The following is an 18,108-nucleotide window of genomic DNA, read 5'->3' on the forward strand; positions in this document are numbered from 1 at the left end:
ATTGAACTCGGTGGCCACGTTTTTGCGGTGGACGAAACCGACGGCTCCACGTACTTGGGACACCGCAAATGGTATTTTTTCAGTCCTTTTGCATTGCATGATACACGCCTTAACCAATGAAATTATTAATGAACTACCTTGTTTATATTTTACCTTTCTTAAATGACTTAATGATCACACCCCCTTTTGCTGAATATGAATGAACCGTTGCTTGCAATGAATTAGTAGTACTAATTAGCCACCAACAAACATAGTATGCTCAGTATGTGATTGCATTCCCGAATTAGTAACTCTACGCCAATGAGAATATGGATGTAATTAACCAAAGTATCTCAAAAGACAACGTAGCACTATGAAGGCACCCTTTTTGATAACCTTTTACACCCATTGTTTCATATATAACTAATTGATTTTGCCTCCAAAAGGAGGACGAGAGACCCCGCCATCCGCATCGTAGAGATGCATAAGGACTTTCATAAGTATATGACTTAACGATCACATCCTTTATCCGAATATGAATGAACCGTTGCTTGCAATGAATTAGTACTAGTCACTATCAATAAACATAGTATACTCCTTATGTGAATGCATTCCCGAATTAGTAACTCTATGCAACTGCAGAATATGGATGTAATTAACAAGTATCTCAAATGTTAACGTAGAAACAGAAAAATAGAAGAAAATCGTTTGTAATTACATGCGTAGCTTATATTTTCTAGAGATCGGGGAAAAAGCGTTGATTGGATGTACCTACATGCGAGATCAAACAGCTTCTTTGTTTATATCGGTGAACAATCTGCAAAATGGTATAATTAATTTTGTGTTTGATACATTATTTCTCCCATTTTCTTGAATAGATTTCAGTTTCCCACAATTATCTTTGATTAGTGATTGTGACGTCCCCTCATTCAAAATAACTCAGTTATCTTTTTCCTAATCAAGTGTTATTTAAGTTTGAGTAAGTTTACGACTAATATCTACAACCTCATATATATATAAGATTTAGCACCCGCAGTGCCTAGCAAAGTTAGCTGCCTGTAGTCCCCTGTATAGTTCTTTCTTTTTGCTTTCTCGCTTTTTCGTAGCCTTGCTACAACCCCGTATGCTCTAATATATAATGATGCACGACTAGGCATGTGTTCGAGAAAAGAAAATCTAAATATCTTTTGTAATATATGAGCCTATATTGATGTTTTAGATGTTGTAGTATAACTTTCGATAAACTTGAACAGACTTAAATCAGTTTAACTTAGCACAACCATATGGCGTACCTTTTTTAGAACGCGAAAATGAGGTAAAGAAATACCCCGTGTACCCTTAACTATCAATAGTAGAGAAGAGATTATGAATCTTCAACTCTAAAATGCAAATTCTTCTACCGAATGGATAGCTGCATCTCGATACCTATTTTGCAAATGTTACCGCACTTGGGGTTAGCTATAAAAAGGCATTTCTTTCTTGTCAAGCTTAATGCACTACCAACACAACCAAAAGTCCGAATCGATCGCAAGGGTGGCAATTTTAGGATAAATTGCGAAAGCCAGACTCGAACTCGAGACCCCGGCTCGACACCATGTCAAGCTTCATCGACTAGCCAACGCAACCAAAAGTCCGAACTGATGGAAAGGTCTAGGCAATCCACTTATACGATTAAACATTTCTTACCCTTCGGGTGGTCACAGTGGATGCTCTCTAATAGATCACTTAAGACAAAGGGAATTAACTACAAGACAGGACTTAAACTTAAGATGATATATATTTGTCAAAATTTTAATCTATCTATATGCTTTCACCGTCTAGATACATCTGAATTTGGACAAATCTCGGACACTTTCGTGGGACAGAGGTAGTATATAACGTGTATACACTAACTAGTGTCTAGTTTTGGCATCAATAATAACCTAGATGACACAAATGCTAAAACCGCAAGAATGCTCGATGTCGATCCATGTAAACATTATTGCAGTACCACTTTAGTATGTAAACATCGATCGAAGTAATGTAAAGACTCAAATAGAGTTAGCTACCGAATTCATTCTTATCCCGATGTAGAGTTATTTTCTATATATTATTGAGACGTTTCGATGCTTAGTTTCTGTTGGGCTTTTCATCCTGGACAAATCATTAGCTGAAATGGGCAGCTACTATTTTTAGATTATATCAACTAAGGCAAATTTGTTACTTTTCTCTCTGTTCTTACTAATTACTGTTCATGAAACTATAGTTCATATTACATGTGTCAAGGTGAGACGATTGCTAAAGTAGAATTATCTGCATTTACTTTGCCGTGCTTTCCACGAAAATAGTCTCGTTGTTTTTGGCTACTAATTCATACGCTTACATCTTCACATGTTAAACATGGATGTACACTAGACCAGCTTAGATGAGGCAATTGTCCACTTTTGCCGGTGTAGCAATTTTAGTATTTCATCTTACACTCAATTACTTCAGGGTAGCCGTCTTTTGTTTTCAGATGTCTTTTAATAGATCAAATTCGAGAAGGATGCAATTACCTTCCCACGGTCGGCTTCCTACATGGGGTAGCTAGCTGAGCATTTGGCTAAGTATATGAACTCTTACTTTCACAATCGGAGACATGAACCATCGCATTAGTAGATGGCCTAGCAATTTAACCGATATCGCACAAGATACACACCAAGGAGTGATAACAAATGGCATCACAAAATTGTGTTCTGTAAAAAACAATCCTGAAGTTGTGTTGTGATCTATTTATGAGTTGGCAAAGAATATGTGCAACGGATTCGTTTCTCTACACATCGAGATTAGACAGTTTTGTTAAATTAAATGTTGATCTCTTCACAGTTGAGATTGTTTCAGACTTCCGGATAGCATGATGTTTGATTGCGTTGTCTCAGGCTTAGGGAAAGTGGGTATGTGCCTAATATCAGCTCCCTTAACGTTGTAAGGGCAGTTTGAGAATCGGTGAGTTTGAGCATCATTTATTCAAAAAAATCATGCTACAACCGCTAAACTTCACTTCATGTTGTGCCATCATCATTGCTGATGAAAAGCCCATAAATATTTACAACTCGCTAAACATTTACTCCATCTCACAGCTTAAGGTGTAAATAAATTGGCGCTACAAAGAGGATTAAGTAGGGTTGGCGTGGAAATTAGCTTCCATACTTGCCCTCATAAATCTCTAATAACTCACTCCTTTTACTCCGTATTTCTCTCTCTTCCCTAAAGTAGCCGCATCGTACTCCTCGTTAACTACCATCTCATGCATGCACCCTATACAACCAATGAGGCACCGGTTTTAGAGGAGATTGACCGGAGGAGCAAGTTAATTCAGCGTGAATACCGTGTGCATGCCATAGCTGGGTCAATCGTCTCCCTGTTTTTAGCAAACGAGAAACGGCCGAGAGGGGCATCTTCGGTAGAAATAGGATAGAGTTCGCCTACGCCTTATGCTTTGATCAAAAATCGAATTTATTTTTACGCCTTAAGCTCGAGATAGAGGGAGTATATTAGTTAGACACGCCGCGCCGATCATTGCTAGTGCCTTACTATATGACATAAGAAGACCATGTGAAGGAGACATGCATCACCTTTTTTGGTGATGTAACTAGTCGTCCCGTAGCCCTTGTCAAATTCCTCTGATATCGATGGGAGGGCCTGCTCACCCTATACGCTAGTACAAAGAGTAGTAGTTGCATTTTTTGGGCTCACACCGGCGAAGGGCGCGAATCGGGCGCGCCGGCGCCTCGCGGCACGACGGTTTTCGCGTGTGGGGCCGCCTTGTCGGCCGGGAGGACGCGATCGTTCGCATCAAAGGCGACGCGGGAAGGTTGGTAGTCCCCGGCGTTTAATGGTCTCCCGCGCCTAAACCTAGGCGGCCACGAGGGCAGCGGCCGGACACGCGGCGTCCGGCCGCCTACCCCGCCGTAAATGAGGGTAGTTGCCTACCACCAGATAAAGTACCTACTACGCCGTCCACCCCGCGGTGCTATCCTCTCATTTCCACCACCGCTTACGCTCCATTCTCTCCTCTCCACCTCAAAAATGCCGCGCCATCGGAAAACGAGGTTACGTAGGCTTGGCCTCAAAGTCCGCGCACAGCCTCCACCACCATCGCAGCCGGAGCCGGAGCCGGAGCCGCAGTCCGACGCGAGTACAGCTCCGATAACGACGAGGACCCACGGTTGAAGGAGGAGTACAGCGAGCACGACCTCCGGATCTTGGAGGCTTCCCAACGGAAGTTCTCGCGAGGACAGGGCTCATCGCCATTATGAGGCGTTCGCCCGCCAGCAAGCGATACTCTTCTTCCGAAGGAGATTTCTCGCTTAAGGACTGAACCGTCGGGACAAAGACCGCCGGCAAGGTCTTTTGACGGCGTCCGCCATGCTCGACCGCCTGGAGCGCGAACAGGCTGCGCCGTGTTGAAGTGTCGGGTATTCATTTTCAACCTGTGTATTCATTTTGCCAAAATCCTCATGTATTTGCCAAATTTTTCCCTGATTTATGAGGAAATTCTAAGGTTTTGTCAAAATCTTGGGTATTCAGCTGCATACGCAAGAATACCCCTGGGGCCGCCCCTATCGCGAAGCATGGGACTAGAAGCGGGCACGGACGTAGGCGGCATAGGCGAAGAACGAGGACGAGGCAGACCCGTCGCGCGCCCCAACCGACGTCCATTAGATTAGGATTAAGTTTAAGTTTTATTTAGGCCTCCCCAACCGACGGCATCACTTGTGTTCATGTAGTATTATTATGGTGGTGTACTTGTGTTCATGTACTTGCTTCAGACATGTACTGCTGTGTTTGTTGAAGGAGACATGCATCACCCTTTCTTGGTGATGTCTTCCTGTAGCCCTTGTCAAATTAAATTCCTCTGATACTGATGGGAGGGCTTGCTCACCACACACATCAGGATGAAGTGGAGAGAAACTACTCGTCCCTTGTTGGACACGGACCATTGGAAACTTATTTTCATTATCAATCCTACGTATTATTTTTGTGGCATATATCTTATATTACACCTTGTCAGTGCCCATGATGATGGACTTGGGTGCCTAGAAATAGGAAGGAGGACACTAGCGAATAAACAAACCGGTCAGCCAAACTAGGCAGCCGATGAAAAGTATGATCAAGTGCGAATCGTCGAAATTGCAATACAATAATTTCCGGGGAAATATATGTTGATATGAACTTGCAAGTGTGGGCTACCCACAAACTATTTGCAAACACGGGCTATGCATCCACCATGCCATGCTATCTATAGTTCTATTCCTGTTGCTTAGTTTTTTCCCAGTTTTATGAGTTGAAGCTGATATACCGTTCCTACGAAATAGCCAAACTAGATCCAGAGGCATAATGTTCAGATTGTGGGCGTCATAAGTATACCATTTGGGTCCATTGGTGTTGGTGGTGTGTTCAGGCAACACGATAAGGCTGGGAGAGAGCTCATCTTAGAACAAAAGGAGCTGCCCCGATGATCAAAGCCACCAAACGCCGATGAGCAGACCCGCCCCGGCAGCTTCTGCAGTTACCGGATGGGCTCATCCCGGCTTTTAAGCCCTGGTTTGAAGGTTTGTGGCCGCAGACCATCAAGTGAAGATCTCCACCGATTGCATCCGGGAGGTCGGCCTGAAGGAGGAAGATGGCAAGATTGTTATGGACGCACGCTGGCCAGCGTTTGTCAAAGCACATGACTTGAAGATAGGATACTTCACAGTATTCAAGAGGATTGACACCAGATCCTTGAAGGTGCTCGTATTTGATCACGAAAACTGCGAGAAGGTCATCAAGTGTAAAGGCAATCATGCACCACTAGAGGAACAATATGGATCACAGCTCAAATAAGGTGGTGCATGTTCGGTTCTAATTACCACTTTTTTGTAGAGAGGTGGTCAATAAGTATATTTACCACTCTCTTCGATGATGCATTTGTGGTCAACATGATGGTACTCTTATATACTATGTGCGTGGCTCCTCCACACACAATGTTATGTTAAACATGAAGGCTCAATCTGTACTCAATGTCTCTAGTTACATTAGTTAATGCTTGTGTTGGTCGTATTGTGAAGAACACATGCCGTTCAGCTTGTCCGGTGAAGTCAAAATGCTGCATTTGGTTCCTCGCAAACGTATGCATGCACCAACAAACTCCCTTCCATAGTTTTCCAACAAATAGCAAACCTCCCGCCGACAAGCATATTAGGCGTAAATGTGCAACCTTCGCAACGATCAAAGCTTCCAAAGATCGCCCCATGTAACCAGACATTTTTTGTGTGTGAGGCTAACCTTACCATTAGAAAAAAAAGTACAACTTCCCCCGCTTGGGCCAAAATTTCCCCTTTTGGGTTGCCGTCTAGTACATGGTAATTGATGTGGGCCTACTTACTAGGACTATAATGCCCAATAACTACAAACGGGCAACTCAAACACTTTCGGCCCCTTTTCTAATACAACACGGATACTATGATTCACCACAAAAAAACAGGGACATTCTACGTACAAGTTGTTTTTAAAGTGATCAAATATCAGGAGCCAAAAATAATTCAAGAAAAGAAACTTGAGTGTACATAGAGGATGACATGCGGGTCCCATTTAGCAGAAATGTATCACCGTTTGAGAGGCTGCACGGGATCGAAAGAAAAAGGCAAGTGACCAAATACGAGGTGCCAAAAAAATCCAAGAAAAGAAAGTTTTATAGTACATAGAGGATGACATGCGGGTCCCATGAGCCACAGGGTTCCTCAACGTTTCAAAGGTGGCATGAGATCGAAAGAAAAAGGCAAGTGACCAAAAATCAGGGGTAAAAAAAAATCCAAGAAAAGAAACTTTATTGTACATAGAGGATGAAATGCGGGTCCCATGAGGCAGCTACTTACTCAACGTTTCGAGGCGGCATGAGATCGAAAGAAAAAGGAAAGTGACCAAATATCAGAGCAAAAAATAATCCAAGAAAAGAAACTTTTATTGTACATAGAGGATGACATGTGAGTCCCATTTTGCGCAAGCGGTCTCAACGTTTCAAAGGCGGCATGAGATCGAAAGAAAAATGCAAGTGCCAAAACATCGTAGCAAAAAATAATCCAAGAAAAGAAACTTTATTGTACATAGAGTATGACATGCGGGTCCCATTTTTCAAATAGTGGTCTTAACGTTTCCAAGGGGCACGGGATCAAAATAAAAAGGAAGTGACCAAATATCGAGCCAAAAATAATCCAAGAAAAGAAACTTTATTGTACATAGAGGATGACATGCGGGTCCCATTTTGCAAAGAAATGTCTCAACGTTTCCAAGGCGGCACGGGATCAAAAGAAAAAGGAAGTAGCCGTAAATCGGGGTAAAAATAATTCCAAGAAAGGAAATTTTTATTCTACATAGAGGATGACTTGCGGGACCCACGAGCCAGCAGCCTTCCTCAACGTTTCGAAGCGGCATGATACCGAAAGAAAAAGGCAAGTGACAAATATCGTGTCCCAAGATAATCCAAGAAAAAACGTTTATTGTACATAGAGGATGACATGCGGGTCCCATTTTGCAGCAGCGTTCTCAACGTTTCAAAGTTGGCATGAGATCGAAAGAAAAAGGCAAGTGACAAATATCAGGAGCCAAAAATAATCCACGAAAGAAACTTTTATTGTGCATAGAGGATGACATGCGGGTCCCATCATGCAAGCTGTCTCGACGTTGCCAAGGCAGCATAGGACCAAAAGAAAAAGGAAGTAGGCAGAAATTAGGGGGTCAAAAATAAACTTCAAAAAAGAAAGTTGATTGTACATAGAGGATGACATGCGGGTCCCATGAGTCGCCAGCTTACTCAACGTTTCCAACGCAGCACCGGATCAAAAGAAAATCATTGGGTCAAAAAAATCCAACAAAAGAAAGTTTTATAGTACATAGAGGATGACATGCGGGTCCCATGAGCCAGCAGGTTCCTCAACGTTTCAAAGGTGGCATGAGATCGAAAGAAAAAGGCAAGTGACCAAATATCAGGAGCCAAAAATAATAATCCAAGAAAAGTAATTTTTATTGTACATAGAGGATGACATGTGGGTCAAAGGCCGCAGGGGATCAAAAGAAAAAAAAGGCAAATAGCCAGAAATTAGGTAAAAAATAAATCCAACAAAGGAAAGGTTTGTTGTTCATAGAGGTGACATGTGGGACCCATGAGCCGGTGGCGACCTCAATTTCAAAGGCGACATATGATCGAAAAGAAAAAGGCAAGTTAGCAAAAATCGTGGGGTAAAAAAATCTAAGAAAAGAAACTTTATTGTACATAGAGGATGACATGCGGGTCCCATGAGCCAAGACCTTACTCAACGTTTCAGAGGCGGCATGAGATCAAAAGAAAAGGAAACTGACCAAATATCGAGCAAAAAATAATCCAAGAAAAGAAACTTTTATTGTACATAGAGGATGACATATGGGTCCCACTTATACAAGCTCTTTCGCTCCAAGATCTTGCAAGTTGATTGTACATAGAGGATGACATGCGGGGCCCTTGTGTCACAGCCTTAATCAACGTTTCCAAGGCAGGGGATCAAAAGAAAAAGGAAATAGCCAAAAATAAGAGGGTGAAAAAATCCAAGAAAAGAAACTTTTATAGTATAGAGGATGACATGTGGGTCCCATGAGCCAGCAGCCTTCCTCAACGTTTCGCAGGCTGCATGAGATCGAAAGAAAAAGGCAAGTGACCAAAAATAAGAGGGTAAAAATCAAAGAAAAGAGACTTGATTGTACATAGAGGATGACATGCGGGTCCCATCGATCAAACTTACTCAACGTTTCCAAGGCGGCAGGGATCAAAAGAAAATGGAAATAGCCAAAGATCGTAGGGTGAAAAAATCCAAGAAAAGAAACTTTTGTAGTACATAGAGGATGACATGCGGGTCCCATGGGCCATGCAGGTTCCTCAACGTTTTCAAGGGCGGCATGAGATCGAAAGAAAAAGGCAAGTGACCAAAAATCGTAGGGTGAAAAATAATCCAAGAAAAGAAACTTTTATTGTACATAGAGGATGACATGCTGTCCCAACGTTTCAAATGCGGCTTGAGATCAAAAGAAAAAGAAAGTAGCCGTAAATTAGGGGGTAAAAAAACTCCAAGAAAAGAAAATTGATTGTACATAGAGGATGACATGCGGGTCCCACGAGTTAGCAAACCTTACTCAACGTTTCCAAGGCGGCGGGGGATCAAAAGAAAAAGGAAATAGCCAAAAATCAGAGAGTGAAAAAAAAACCCCTAGAAAATAAACTTTTGTAGTACATAGAGGATGACATGCGGGTCCCATGAGCCAAGAAAGTTCCTCAACGTTTCAAACGTGGCATGAGATCGAAAGAAAAAGGCAAGTGACCAAATATCAGAGCCAAAAATAATCCAAGAAAAGAAACTTGATTGTACATAGAGGATGACATGCGAGTCCCATTGTGCGGCAAAGGTCCCAACGTTTCAAATGCGGCTTGAGATCAAAAGAAAATGAAAGTAGCCGTAAATTAGGGGTCAAAAACTCCAGAAAGGAAAGCTTTATCATTCATACAGCCGACATGTGGGACCTATGAGCCAGCAGCCTTACTAAACGTTTCAAAGGCGGCAGGGATCAAAAGAAAAAGGAAATAGCCAAAAATCAGAGGGTGAAAAAAATCCAAGAAATCAAACTTTTATTGTACATAGAGGATGACGTGCGGGTCCCATGAGTCATTAGAGATTCCTCAACGTTTCAAACGTGGCATGAGATCGAAAGAAAAAGGCAAGTGACCAAATATCGAGAGCCAAAAATAATCCAAGAAAAGAAACTTTATTGTACATAGAGGATGACATGCGGGTCCCATTTTGCAAGAGCGGTCTCAACGTTTCCAAGGCGGCACAGACCAAAAGAAAAATGAAGTAGCCGTAAATCGTGGGGTGAAAACAATCCAAGAAAAGAAAGATTTCAATTGGGCCGCATCCGGACATCCGGGCCTTCGAACTATCCTTCTCGGGGCCTTTTGACTCGTACAATTTCAGCCCACTCCAGAACATGAAAGTTCGGATTTTTCTCAAAAAAAAACAGGAAAGTCCTATGCTTCGCCAAAACAAAAAACAAGGAGATTCAAGATATAAGTTGTAAAAATAAAGATTTAATTTATCCGTTTGCAATAGCTCAGAGCGAAATACACTGTTTATTGTCTACAAAATAATCAAGATATCACATGTTTCTTGTACGGGGAGGCTGACATCAGGGACCCATGAGCCAGCAGCGTCGTCAACGTTTCAAAGGCGGCAGGGGATCGAAAATAAAAATAAACTAAATATCAGTTGGTAAAAAAATCCAAGAAAAGAAAACATTTATCGTTCTGAGAGGATGACATGCGGGACCGATGAGGCAGCAGCATCCTCAACGTTTCCAAGGCGGCAGGGGATCAAAGAAAAAAAAGGAAATAGCCAGAAATTAATTAGGGGTTCAAAATAAATCCATCAAAGGAAAGTTTTATTGTTCATAGAGGATGACATGTGGGACCGACCTGCCAACAGCGTCCTCATCGTTTCAAAGGGGGCAGGAGATCAAAAGAAAAAGGCAAATAGCCAGAAATTAGGGGTAAAAAATAACTCCAAGAAAGGAAACTTTTATTGTTCGTAGAGGATGACATGCGGGACCTGATGACCCACAAGTATAGGGGATCGCAACAGTCTTCGAGGGAAGTAAAACCCAATTTATTGATTTGACACAAGGGGAGACAAAGAACACTTGGAAGCCTTAATAGCAGAGTTGTCAATTCAGCTGCACCTGGAAACAGACTTGCTCGCAAGAGTTTATCAAGAGGTCAGCTTTATAGCGATAGTGAGTGAAATAACAGCAGAGTAACAAAGACAGCAGTAGTGATTTTAGTAAACAGCAGGATTAAAATACTGTAGGCACGGGGACGGATGACGGGCGTTGCATGGATGAGAGAAACTCATGTAACAATCATAGCAGGGCATTTGCAGATAGTAATAAAACGGTGTCCAAGTACAAAGCAATCAATAGGCATGTGTTCCATATATAGTCGTGCGTGCTCGCAATGAGAAACTTGCACAACATCTTTTGTCCTACCAGCCGGTGGCAGCCGGGCCTCAAGGGAAACTACTGGATATTAAGGTACTCCTTTTAATAGAGTACCGGAGCAAAGCATTAACACTCCGTGAACACATGTGATCCTCACATCACTACCATTCCCTCCGGTTGTCCCGATTTCTGTCACTTCGGGGCCATTGGTTCCGGACAGCGACATGTGTATACAACTTATAGGTAAGACCATAAACAATGAATATCATGATGAAACAATAACATGTTCAGATCTGAGATCATGGCACTCGGGCCCTAGTGACAAGCATTAAGCATAACAAGTTGCAACAATATCATCAAAGTACCAATTACGGACACTAGGCACTATGCCCTAACAATCTTATGCTATTACATGACCAATCTCATCCAATCCCTACCATCCCCTTCGGCCTACAATGGGAATTACTCACACATGGATGGCGCAAACATGGCTGGTTGATCTAGATGCGTAGGCGGAGATCGCGGCTATGAACTCCTACAAATCCCCGTCCCGGGAGTGCCGTAACGGAGACTTCTGGCTCCCGCGACGGAGTTTCGCGATGTGGCGGCGTTCTGGAGGGTTTCTGGCGACTTCGACTTCTCCCCGTGCGTTTTTAGGTCGAGGCCGATAAATAGTCCGAAGGAGGGCGTCAGAGGCCGGCCGAGGGGGCCACACCACATGGCCGCGCGGGCCCCCCCTGGGCCGCGCCGCCCTATGGTGTGGGGCCCTCAGGCCTCCACCTTAATTGTCCTTCTGGCTCCGTCAGTATTCTTGGAAAATAGGGCCTTTTGCATAAATTCCGAGGATTTTCCCGAAAGTTGGATTTCTGCACAAAAACGAGACACAAGAATAGTTCTGCTGAAAACAGCGTTAGTCCGTGTTAGTTGTATCCAAAATACACAAATTAGAGGCAAAACAATAGCAAAAGTGTTCGGGAAAGTAGATACGTTTTGGACGTATCAACTCCCCCCAAGCTTAGCTTATTGCTTGTCCTCAAGCAATTCAGTTAACAACTGAGCGATAAAAGAACTTTCACGAACACATTTGCTCATATGATGTATATATTCTCATGCTATGGCTAATACTTAAGCAGTTCATAATGAGATACATGCAAATAAGATCATCTAACAGCTATGTCAATCATGAAGAGGTACCAACAATTAATAATAAGCATCATGAATCATGTATAAAAGCAGGATTGCAATGTTCATAAGAGAGTATGATAAAGTGGTATCTCGCTTGCCTGTATTTGATTGGCAAAACATAAATGCCCGGGCACCTCTGGAGTTCATAGAAAGACTAGAAGTAGTGATTGTCAAAGATAAAAAGCATCAAAGTTATACCACAATCAATCATATTTTGAGACAAGCATATTATACTAAGAATGACAGTTGTGCTCTCAAGATAGTGCTCAAAGAGATAATGGAGACACAACGTAAAAGTAAAAGATTGACCCTTCGCAGAGGGAAGCAGGGATTAACATGCGCTAGAGCTTTTCATTTTTATAAAGGCAGGAGTAAAATTATCTTGAGAGGTGTTTGTTGTTGTCAACGAATGGTAATGGGTACACTAACTACCTCGCCAACCGGACTTTCAAGAGCGGCTCCCATGAATTTTTATGTTTATGCGGCACTCCTTCCAACCTTTCTTTCACAAACCATGGCTAACCGAATCCTCGGGTGCGTGCCAACAATCTCATACCATGAAGGAGTGCCTTTTTATTTTAGTTTATTATGATGATGACACTCCCCCCAACCTTTGCTTACACAAGCCATGGCTAACCGAATCCTTCGGGTGCCGTCCAACAATCACAAACCATGGAGAAGTGCCTATTTGAGTTAATTAATTCGGGACTGGGAATCCCATTGCCAGCTCTTTTTGCAAAATTATTGGATAAGCGGATGTGCCACTAGTCCATATGAGAGTCCGTCAAAAGTAAATGACAAGGTTGAAATCTAAACACCACATACTTCCTCATGAGCTATGAAACATAAACACAAATTGAGAAGCATTTTGAAGGTTTTAAAGGTAGCGCATGAGAATTTACTTGGAATGGTTTGAAATGCCATGCATAGGTATTTATGGTGGACACTCTGGAATAACTTGGTTTTCATGTGGTTGGAAGCACGAGCAGCGTTCCCGCTCAGTACAAGTGAAGGCTAGCAAAAGACTAGGGAGCGACAAATCAAGAGAGCAAAGAATCGTCATAATCATGCTTGCGGCAAAATAAATTAACGGAGGCATAAAAATGATACAAGAACTCTGAAGCAATATAGATCATCGAGGCTTAATTGACTTTTTGTTCAGTCATATGCATGCGTGAGCATGTGCCAAGTCGATATGAATGAATTATTCAGAGGAGGATACCACAATGCCATACTTACTTATGAATAAAACAATGCAAGCAAACATCCATGACATGCTACTCATATTAATAGATTGGAGCTAAACATGAGAGATCATAAACTACTAGACTTTCTCAAATAACATATACCTCACATGAACCAACTAAGCATGCTCACATGGATGAGTATATGTACAAAAATGAAAACAAATAGAGTTCATACCAGCCTCTCACCACAATCCAATTGTCGTAGATCGTCATTATTGCCTTTCACTTGTGTAGCTTGGATAATATGAAATGAAAACCACGCTCCAGCCACCGAAGACCATTGAACTCAAGATGAACTTTACAAAACCAAAGAAGAACAACAAATATTTTTGGTGTTTTCGAATTTGAGAACAAGAACAAAAGGAAACAAGCAAACAAAGCAAAATCTTTTTGGGTTTTCTTATAGCAAACTAGCAATAGCAAATTAAGCGAAACAAATGCAAGAAACCAAAGCAAACAAATGGTGAAGAGAAACAACAGAAATATTTTTGGTCTTTTTGTGTTTTGGGAAGGAAACAAAGCAAAGATAAGAAATAGCAAACTAAAAGAAACACAGAAAAGCGAGATGGCAGAAATCTGCCAAAACCTGACAGCAGTACAGAAATCGATTTTTACAAAAATCTTACGTTGCTCAGCTCGAAAAGTGTTCAACTAACGAAAGTTAGATAACAACCTGGGGATCTGCAAAAAAATTGGCAGCTCAAAATAACGTTCTGGCTGTGCGCACGAATTTTTCTAGTAACAGCCCAGAATCTGTTTTCAGGCAGCACTTCCCCAAATATCATCCTCCTCTCATTAGAAAACCACTCAAACGAGCGAAACAAGTTTGTACAAGTATCCAACAACCATAATATGCAAAGAATGAGTGATGCCGGTATACCTCCCCCCAAGCTTAGGCTTTTGGCCTAAGTGGAGTTCAACCCCAACGAGGGTCGCTGTTCCTCACCGGTGGATAATCCATGGTGTAGTCATAGTAAAGTTCCTGTGCAGAAGAAAAGCGTGGAGGCTCCATATGTCCACCATGTTGATGCGAGGAACTTGCTGCATCAGATGATGAGTCGAGGTGCTCCTCGACCTCCGTGTCGTCTCTTGCATGTTGGCCTCCTCTCGCTATGTGTGCATCCAATGCACCTTCTGTGACCGACCAATCTCCCCACTATCCTCTGAGAAACTCCTTCCATAGCAAATCATCTTGAAGAGATCTAAGAGTTCTTGTGGCGATCCTCCTATCTTCTCGCATGATCCCCATTGCGGTACTCTAATTGCTGCACAAAAATCACTAAATGGCAAGTTGACAGCTTTATTGTAAATTTTATACTGGACCATGGGGTTAGATCACGACCAATTGAATTTAAAGTCCTGCACAAAAGACATAGTTAATTTTGCATATTGTCTTGGCTCTCCCTCAACAAAGTCACTTAGCCCTGCACGAGAGATTAGAGTTTGAACATCTTGTAAAATCCCCGCACTTCTCATAAAGTCCACGCATGGGTAGTAAGAGGGGTATACTCCCTCTTCACGATTCACCCTCATAACTTGTTGGACCTCCAATTATTGTTGGTTCAATTGATATCTATTCCACTCCATTTTCTGAAATTTTTAACAAACAATATAAAAATTTGATTTGGTGACATATAATTGAGGGAAACTACCATAGGAACTTGCTAGAGTACTAATCATGCATCAAAACTAGTTTCTACCACTTAGAACAAGCATGCAAGCTCACTAAACATGTTACCTACTGCAGCAAAATATTCAAGATATACTCAACCAAACAAAATTCTACTTGGATGGGTGGAGGAGTCACATACCAAGGAGCAAATGTGCCAAATTTCAGCAGGAAATCTGGGCTGAGCAAAGAGATCGAGAAATCTGGAGCTCTTGAGCAAAAACGCGAGTGAGAGGAACTTGGTACGAGTTTTTTCGGGAGAGAGAAGGTGCTGGGAGGAAGAGATGGCAAAGTGGGGTAAGGAGGGGCCCACACCACAGGGTGGCGCCCCCACCTCCTTGGCCGCGCCGGCCTATGGTGTGGCACCCTCTGGTGCCCCACAGGTCATCCTCTGGTGCTCCCAGGTGCCCCGTCGAAAAATAGGACCAACGGTATAATTTTTGTGAATTTTTGAAAACTTTGAAAAATGCACATTTTTGGGTATTTAGTTTATTATTACTGGCCAGGAAAAATTTTAAAATCTCCAATTAACTAAGGAACTTTGCAAACTAAAAATGCTACAGCAACTAGAGCAAGTGGAGGGAGAAAGAGATGTTGTTTACCTCCTCTATGCATATAAAAAGTATTTGTTAACAAGGTTGATCAGGTCTTGCCACCAAATAAATTTACATAGCATAAGAAGAAATAAACCTCAAATCAATCATGTTACCTTGAATTGTATTGATATGGATCCAATCACGAGAGTTTGATATTCTTCTTTAGGCTCATATATAGGACAATCGATAGTTCCCACTTTAATAGTTCTCACATTAGTAATAGTATTGACTCCACATACTTTATCAATCTTCTTGGGGAAATAGACGGTATGCTCTTTATCATCGACATTGAAAGTAACCTTTCCTTTATTGCAATCAATAACAGCCCCTGCGGTGTTAAGAAAAGGTCTCCCAAGAATAATAGACATATTATCATCTTCAGGCATTTCCAACACAACAAAATCAGTTAATATCAAGCAGTTAGTAGTAACTTGAACAGGAACATCCTCACATATACCAACAGGAATAGCAGTAGATTTATCAGCCATTTGCAAAGATATATCAGTAGGTATCAACTTATCTAAGTAAAGTCTCTTATAAAGAGAAAAAGGCATAACACTAACACCAGCTCCCAAGTCACATAAAGCAGTTTTAACATAATTATTCTTGATAGAACAAGGAATAGTAGGTATACCTGGGTCGCCCAACTTCTTTGGAACTTTGCCATTGAAAGAGTAATTAGCAAGCGTAGTGGAAATTTCCTCATTGGGGATTTTCCTTTTGTTAGTAACAATATCTTTCATATACTTTGAATAAGGAGGCAATTTAATAGCATCAGTCAAAGGGATTTGCAAGAATAAAGGTTTCATCCAATCACAAAATTTATTATAGTGTTCTTCTTCCTTTGATTTTAGTTTCTTAGCAGGAAAAGGCATTTGCTTTTGCACCCAAGGTTCTCTTTCATTACCATGTTTCTCAGCAATAAAATCTTCTTTAGTATACTTTTTATTTTTAGCATGCTTTTCGTGTTCTTCTTCAACCTCTTCTTTATCAGAGTATCATTCTTATCATTATCTTTATCATGTTCATTACCACTTTCGGCCAAAGCATCAGAAATAGAAATACTATTAGGATCATTAGCAGGTTCAGAGGATCCTACAACATTTTTATGTTTCTTCTTCTTTTTCTTCTTAGAATGAGCACTAGGTTCAATGCGTTGAGAATCTTGTTCAATTCTTTTGGGATGCCCTTCAGGATATAGAGGATCCTGGGTAGAGACACCGCCTCTAGTTGTTACTTCATAAGCATGTTTTTCTTTAGAATTATTCCCTAACAAGTCATTTTGCACTTTAGTGAGTTGATCAATTTGAGTTTGAATCATATGAAAATGTTTAACAAGCATCTTAACATCATTGGAGGTTCTCTCCACAATACCATGCAATTCACTAATAGCTCGAGAATTTTCCATTAAATGATTCTCTACTCTCATATTAAAATTTTCTTGCTTAACAATATAATTATCAAACTCATCTAAGCATTGTGCAGGAGGTTTTGAATACGGAATATCTTCCCTAGTAAAGCGTTGAAGGGAGTTTACCTCAATCATGGATGAAGGGGGAATTATCTCACATATATCTTCTATGGGAGGAAGATTCTTCACATCTTCAGATTTAATACCTTTCTCCTTGAGAGACTTCTTGGCTTCCCTCATATCTTCATCATTCAATTTAATTAAACCCCTCTTCTTTAATATTGGCGTTGGAGTTGGTTCAAAGCGTAGTCCAATCATCATGATTCCGGCCTATTTTAGCCAATAATTCTTCAAATATTGTCTGAGTTCTTTTCCTGAAAACACAACCAGCACAACTATCCAGGTATGCCCTAGACTCAATGGTTAGTCCACTATAAAATATATCAAGTAAATCATGCTTTTCCAAATCATGATCAGGCCGAGCTCTAATAAGAGAGCAAAATCTCGCCCAAGCCTCAGGCAATTTCTCTCCATCTCCCTGGTCAAAATTATAGATTCTCTGCAAAGCAATATGTTGAGCACTAGCAGGAAAGTATTTGCGAAAGAAAACATCAAGCAATTCTTTTGGACTTTTAATAGAATTAGGTGGCAAACTATTATACCAAGTTTTAGCGTCATCCTTTAATGAGAATGGAAAGATTTTAGCAACAAAGTAAGTACGCATCTTGATATCATCAGAAAACAAGCTACTTAGAGTAGATAACTCAGTCATGTGTTCTACAGCACTTTCTTTTTCAGTACCACAAAAGGGTGTTTTCTCAACAATAGCTATATGAGATAGATCAAGAGAAAAATCATAATCTTTATCCTTAATGTTTATAGGAGATGTGGCAAACTTAGGATCAGGAGACAGTTTATATCTAATAAAGATGTTCTGCAAGCAACTTTTTAATTTTTCTTGCATCAGTAGTAGCATTGCATTTTTTAATAAAATCATCATTAAGC

This window comes from Lolium perenne, chromosome 4 (assembly GCF_019359855.2).
Source record: "Lolium perenne isolate Kyuss_39 chromosome 4, Kyuss_2.0, whole genome shotgun sequence".
Taxonomy (NCBI): domain Eukaryota; kingdom Viridiplantae; phylum Streptophyta; class Magnoliopsida; order Poales; family Poaceae; genus Lolium; species Lolium perenne.